Genomic DNA, 7,596 nt, shown 5'->3' with positions numbered 1-7,596 from the left:
GCGGCAAGACCACATTATCTTTGTTTTTCTCGCACATTAACAAAACCAACGGCAGCACACCCGCACTCACGCTTTGTAGAACAGTTGCTCACGGCAATACGTTATTGGTTCTTGTTGTTTTAATGATGTGAAGGTTGCAAATCAAACCAAACAGAGGCCGTTAGAGGCCATTCGAGCCGCACCCTCACAACAGACGCACGGTGCATAATGTAGAAATAACATGGATGACGGGGCAAACACCAGGCGCTCACGTTGAACTCTCCGAGCGACTCTTATTACTTATTCTCAAACAGGGGGGGCGTACGTAGCCTATGGCCAGGAAGGGTTTACACTTCTGTGTAGTGACTGGATAAGACTGGCTTTGTGTTTTCAGTCAACATATTTGCCACTTACTTAAGAAAATGACATTAAAAAAATTATAAAGTGGCATTGCTTTAGCTTGAACAGCTATTGTGTTGTGTCATCAAACTCTCCCACCTGTTGCTTTCCATACCGGTGGTCCCTGAGGGCCCCTGTGGCCTCCGCTGGATGGATAAAATATCAGATTACTGGGAGTATTAGTGATGTCATTATTCCATATGATTGATTGTCTTTTTGTTTGAATACAGACACAGAACGATTACTTTATGATATGGTTGAAGCACTGTACTCTATCTGTGTAAGGCTGTATAATTTGAGCATTCAAATTTAACAAACCCTATATATTTTTTCTTTCAACCTCAACATAGCTCTATCGCAATTATACTTATAATATAATAGAATGTATAGAATATAATTATAGCACTATACTGGTTCACTGGCCGACATTAAGGTAAGACATAAAAGGTAACCATGTAACCATGTCTGTTTTTTAAAAGTATTGATTTTAAGGTGATTGTGTTCTTGAATATTGATGATGCGGTGAGTACATAATGCGCTGTCTGTGGCACGTCGACACAGTCCAGACTCCAGACACTGAGCTTTGTATCAAAGGTCAACGCTCAAACGAGTCCAAGGGCAGAGTTGTGCCTCCGCAGGGAGATTTAGAGCTGCACATTTGGTCTTGCTTCGCTATCGACTCCCGGTTAGCCAAAGAGCGGAGTGGCAGGACAGATAGAGAAAGAGTGACGGCAAGAGATATAGTCAAGGGCGGTTGCTTCGACAGCAAAACAATAACCGCCTCGTTCGTTTTATCAGCAACACCCCATAGCCATTCATAACACAACGTGCACCACATTGAGAATAGGTGCACAAGTATTTAGCACCGCAATTGAGCACTTCTGTGGAAACCCTTTGAAACCTTTCAACTTTCAATTCCCCAGTGTCACTCGCTGGCATGCCGACAACCAACCCCTCTCCCTCATACACACAAACACACACACACACACACACACACACACCTACATGCATCAAACAGCAGTCTACCCACATACACACATGCACACAAACAGCAACAAAGCACACAGTTTCTAATACCCGCTCTGTGCTTTAATGAGGTTGTGGGTGCGGTAACACCATCCCTCGCCCTCCCCGGGCTCTTGGCCAGGATCTGATGACAGCCGAGAAGTGGTCCACCATCGTCCCCCCCCCCCCCCCCCCCCCACCAGGGCCTCACTCATCTCATCCTTGCAAGGTCACGCACTGTCTCTCTGTCTTCTATAATACATGACACTTGTTTATCCGCTCTGCGCTAAAGAAGACTCTCAAACACTAACACACACACACACACACACACACACACACACACACACACACACACACTCACACACAGAGGGAGTTAGTGTCACAGCTTAGCACGGCCGGCTCTAGCCCTTGGTGAGCCTTGGCCTTTGTCCTGAGGACTGAGGAAGGGACTCTGGCCCTGTCAGTCATCATGGCTGTCATTTACAAACACTGTCATGGAGGAGATGAGGTCGGAGAGACTGCAGTAGCGATCCCTGAAGAGACCCTGAAGAGTGAGAGGTAAAGGAATTTAAGGGAAAAGGTAGATCCTTTATCCCTTTTCTTCCCTTCACTTAATGTGGAATGAACCCATTTAGGGTCAGAAAATGATTTTTTTCTACTTGGTCCAAAAGCACCTCCACAGGTTCATGGCCTGAGAAAGCATCATTTTGTCATATAGTCTAGATAGACAGACAGACAGACAGACAGACAGACAGACAGACAGACAGACAGACAGACAGATAGACAGATAGATAGATAGATAGATAGATAGATAGATAGATAGATAGATAGATAGATAGATAGATGGACAGATAGACAGATAAAACCCTCATAATCATCATTGACCCGAGCCACCCCAAACAGAAACAGTTTCAGCTTCTGCCGTTGGGGAAATAGTACCATAGCCTCGGGGCCAAAACCAAGAGGAAGACGAACAGTTTTCCCCCCCAAGCAGGCTCCTGGAGGAATCCACTGCCCCCAAACCAACCCCACACACACGTCATTGCACAGCATTATTATAGATACTGACTAACATACAGACAGTTAAAGAGAGATATACATAGAGCTATTTAGAGAGTGAGTTACAACAATGGTTGTTCAAATTACCTGATAGTCACGCGGTTCAACGAGACTTCAGAGTTCCCAGAAGTGGTTGGCGGGCCATTGGAGTCTGATTAGAAAGCTTAAATATAGAGACAGAACTGGTAATTAAGAGTCAATAAATGCATTGATTTACAATATTTCAGTCTTCAGTTTGAATTATTCTATCTTTAATTATTCTCCTAAACTTGCATGATAGTCAAGAGCAATCACATATTGATGTGTATTCATATATTTAGAGGGAAGAGAAGGAATGCTTCAAAATTCAAATTAGATTAGTTTTCTACCATTTCTGGGTGGTATCAGTAATCCCATGGTACCTAAAGGCATACGTAATCCTGATAACTAATGTATTCTTCATGACTTTCAGATAGGACAGAAGAAAATTTGCAGGAAACTATGGTTAATGATTCAACTTGAGAGCAGCAGCATGATGGTGTTGAGTGTGTTGTTTTAGGAAATCCAATGCAAATAAATGGAATTGAATGCATCTTTCTGAATAAATTCTTCAGCACCCTACACTTATTTATTTAAACATATTATCTATTCAAATTCAAAACAACTTTATGTTCCACTTTGTGCTTTGTGCTTGCAAAAGGCAGAAATACCTATTTGACATTTGCAGAAATCTGCTACATCATTAAATCACAGGAAACATTCATATAGGCTATATTCACATATTTATATATGTGGGGCCTGCCCGTAATTCCTACACCTCATTGTTCCGACGTCTCAATGTTCCGAAATATTTCCCATTGCATCGACATGCCACTATGCCGACGGTTCAATGTTACGAAAACGGAACCCATTGGTCCGAAGGGCCGTTTGTCTGACTTTTCAAAAAGGAGGCGCATTAGGCCGACGGTTCAATATGCCGAATAGGCCTACATAAAGAGTTTTATACCTCGCTCTCTCTCTCTCTCTTTTGTCACTTTGCTCTCCAATATTGAGAGAGAGAGAGAGAGAGAGAGAGAGAGAGAGAGAGAGAGAGAGAGAGAGAGAGAGAGGTTGAAAGAGAGTGGGAAAGAGAGTGGGAAAGAGAGTGGGAGAGAGAGAGGGAGAGAGAGAGGGAGAGAGAGAGAGAGCGAGAGAGAGAGGGGTTGAGAGAGAGAGAGAGAGAGAGAGAGAGAGAGAGAGAGAGAGAGAGAGAGAGAGAGAGAGAGAGAGAGAGTGGTATAAAACTCTTTATATGTAGGCCTATTCGCCATATTGAACCGTCGGCCTATAATGCGCCTCTTGTTTGACTTATCGGACAAACGGCCCTTATGAACAATGGGTTCCGTTTTCGTAACATTTCGACAATTGAGGCGTCGGAACAATGAGGCGTCGGAATTACGGCATTGCACCATGTATGTATGTATGCATAGCTTGTCTTCCTACTATTCAGCTTTTTGCCGCAATTTATAATATAAATCAAATCAGCAAAATAAAGAACATGTCAAGCAGCTTGTCGTGCCCGTTCCTCAGTCCCCCCCCAACCTGCACAGTCCCCCTCACGGTTTTCTGGGATTTCTGATGCTCCAATCACTCTGAGAAACCGGATGCTCCTCCCCACCAACGCAGGGAAGAGATACAAAGGATTGGCTCAGATTGGCAGGAGCAATCTAAATAATCAAAGACAAAAAATAACAAAAACCACATGACAAAAAAGATGTGAGGTCATCATACTCAAACATTCAATTTACTATTTATTTTTTTACAAACAAAGACAATACCATCGGGAATTTTGTCTGATTTATTAAAAAGAACAGGGAAATGCTTGACAAAAGATAGGCAAAACCGATTGTGTGTGGGAAGTCAACTGCCTTGAAAATACATTCAGCTGTTTGGGGTCTGAAAATCATAACTCCAGCACTCCTCAACTGCGGTGTCACTGCTCCAGCACGCAGCACCCGGTGCAGTAGGATACTAATACACAATGACAAGATTACCTTAATGATAGAAAGGTTTAGAAGTCTAAAATATTCAATTTAAATCCACATCAATAGGGATGTATCATGTAATCAGCCCTATTACTAATGTTGTATTATACCAATGATTATTCTCAATTCACTACCTCCATCCACGACTGTAGAATCACACAATGTTATATTCAACAATTATAGAAGCCTTTCATTCTAATTCCACAACGTTGGATGATAAGCCATTAAGAGAACACAGTGTACAATTAATAGGCTATTCGTTTTAGTTTTTTTACCTGTAAAAGTTCCTTAAATTGGCTAATTGAGTGGGGATACTCCTACGCTTTAATGTACCTGCATATTTGATTAAGATAACATTCTATATTTTTTGAATTTTGAAAATATATAATCTGACTGATTAAAGTTTTTACCATGGCCCATTGGAGCAGACGTATATGTCGCAATTCTCTCTCTAAATAGTTCTGGATAAACAGAGACAGAGAGAGGGAGAGAGATAGAAAGATGCACAGCCAGACAGACGGATAGATAATATAATAATAATAATAATAATAATAATAATAATAATAATAATAATAATAGATTCAATTTATGTAGCGCTTTTCTCACACTTAAAGCGCTTTACATAGGGGCACAACAATAGATAAACAAGAAAAAATGTAGAGTTGATGGGGCTAGGGTTGGTGAGTGATCTGGGGGTAGGCAGAGGAGAAGAGATTAATCTTGAGGCGGGACTGGAAGATGGTAAGGGACTCAGAGTCACAAATATGTTGGGGGGGGGGGAGTTCCAGAGCCTGGGAGTTGTATGTAATATACCCATTTATATTTTCCAGAAGCCTCTATTTACCATTTTGACAAATTATTTTCTACTTCATTCTTCCCTAATCCCTGCGAAAATATGCCGGAAAAGAGTTATTACCTTCACTATTTATCCTGCTGCTCTGCAGTCCAGAACCTGTGAGAAAGTGTGCATAGCGGCATTCTAGTGGGCTCATCATGCCGTTAGGCAAAGCCCATTCACATTCTAGTCATGCGCTTTCAAATTCCAGAACTGAAGAAATAACAGTTTGTGATAGCTGCCTGTCTACTTGGGAAAATACGAAGAATACATTATCTAATATTCAGCAGCTTACCCACAGTTAAACCGCTTAAACACTATTAATTGGCAAACAAAACCCATCCAATTGAAGGAACTTTCTTTAAACTATGATTAAATCCCTCCAACTCATTTTTTAGCAGTTATTGCTGCTTATTATCAAGTGCACCTCGCTTTACATCATGATTACTACCTTCACACATGCCACATGGTTGTTTCAAACTATTGTCCTGTTTAGACCATTTTGCGTGTATTTCACATCTTTGGTGGTGGTAGTAGTGGAAGTGGTGTAGTCGACAGTGATGTAAAAGTATCATCTCAATTACCGTTTGTTTGCCACATATTGTAAATAGCGGTTGACACAGAACACAGGCGGATTGGTCGCCAGGGGCCGATCCGGAAGAGGTGATTGGAAACCGCTAAGGGATTCCTCCGTAGGAAACAGGGGCGGCGGGGGGGCAACGTCTTGCTGACACTCGGACGAGGCCGGAAAGCAATGAAATGGCAAAGCAAAGGCAAATTGCTCGATCAAAGGGTGTAGAAAACAATGACAGAGGCATTTCTCAAATTAGGGCTGGATCAAAGGAGGGGGTGATTAATTGAGAAACTCTGAGTCGTTTTGGTTGTGAGTCTAAACTGAGAGTCACGTATTAAGGTTGTGGCATTTGTGTGTTAATAATTGCTTCTCCATGAAAAACTTTATCACTTGTGTCATGGTCCTGCATACCATATAGTTGTTATACACTGTTACTTGTGCAAAATAATAACATTTAGATATTTAGGAGACACTTTGATCCAAAGACACCTACGAGTGAGGCAGAGAACAATCAAAGTCGACAATCGAGATTCGAGGGGTCAAGTGCTGCATGATTATGACTTGTCATTTAATTCTGAAATAAATCAACCTTGTCCCTTGCCCTTGTAAATCTACCTCTACGCAGTTGTTTTAGGACTATGCCATTGAATGACTGATGTCCTTGGCACGTTTAGCATCATCATTCATGGTCCAAGAACAGAACATAAGGGACAGTCAACTGGTCAAACAGACTTTATTACAGTTTCTGATGGAAGATTAGTGCACTGTTAACCAATCAGGAGCCGGATGGTCTGTCCCATTGTTATTCTTTTTTTATTGTGATACATTTTTTATTTTATGATTTATACAGCAAACAGATAGACATATAGAAAACAGTTAGGCATATGCACAAATAAGACAACATACTACATTTGACATAAACACAAATAAGACAACATACACCAATAAGACATAAACGCAAATAAGACAACATTTGACATTAAACAGTTACACATACATAAATTCGACAACACACAACATTCATCAACACGCACTCCCCCCCCCCCCACACACACACACACACACACACACACACACACAGGTCTTGCCCCACCACCTAGAGAAAATCAGTCATCTGAACAGCTCAGTAGAGTTGTTAAGTCTGGGTCAGAAATTGAGGATATCAGATGTAAAAGAAGCAGAAGAAGGAAGGTAAATCATGGCTACTCACCCAACATACTAACGACAAAGGAGGACCGCAAGTTGATTTTTTTAGCTTGCGCGCCATGCATGCTGGCCACAGATTTCTCTAACTTAACCAGATCTATAACTGTTTTCACCCATTGTTGATAAGATATATCATGGGGTGCTTTCCATCTCTGTGCTATAAGCTTTTTGGCAGCAGTAAGGCCTACCAGAAACCAGCGTTGGTGCATCAAAGAAAGATCCAAACCAGTGAAATCGTTCAGCAATAGGATAGTTGGGGAGCAGGGGATGGTACGCTCAAGCACTATAGACATTCTGTTGGACTCCAAAAGTCTCTCACACCAGGGCAATCCCAGACCATGTGAACAAAGGTTCCTGTGGTTTCTAAAGAGCATAGCTGACAGTTGGGAGATGGATTTAATTTCATCAAAAATAATTTATGCGGAGTGCAGTAGAGTCTGTGTGCAAAGTTATAATGAATCATCTGATGGTTGGGGTTAAGAGATGCTAGGTCAATCTTTGACCAGACTATGGACCAATTGATTGTGGAAGGTGCC

Source organism: Gadus chalcogrammus, chromosome 16 (genome assembly GCF_026213295.1).
Source record: "Gadus chalcogrammus isolate NIFS_2021 chromosome 16, NIFS_Gcha_1.0, whole genome shotgun sequence".
NCBI lineage: Eukaryota > Metazoa > Chordata > Actinopteri > Gadiformes > Gadidae > Gadus > Gadus chalcogrammus.
This window is presented reverse-complemented; position numbering follows the sequence as displayed.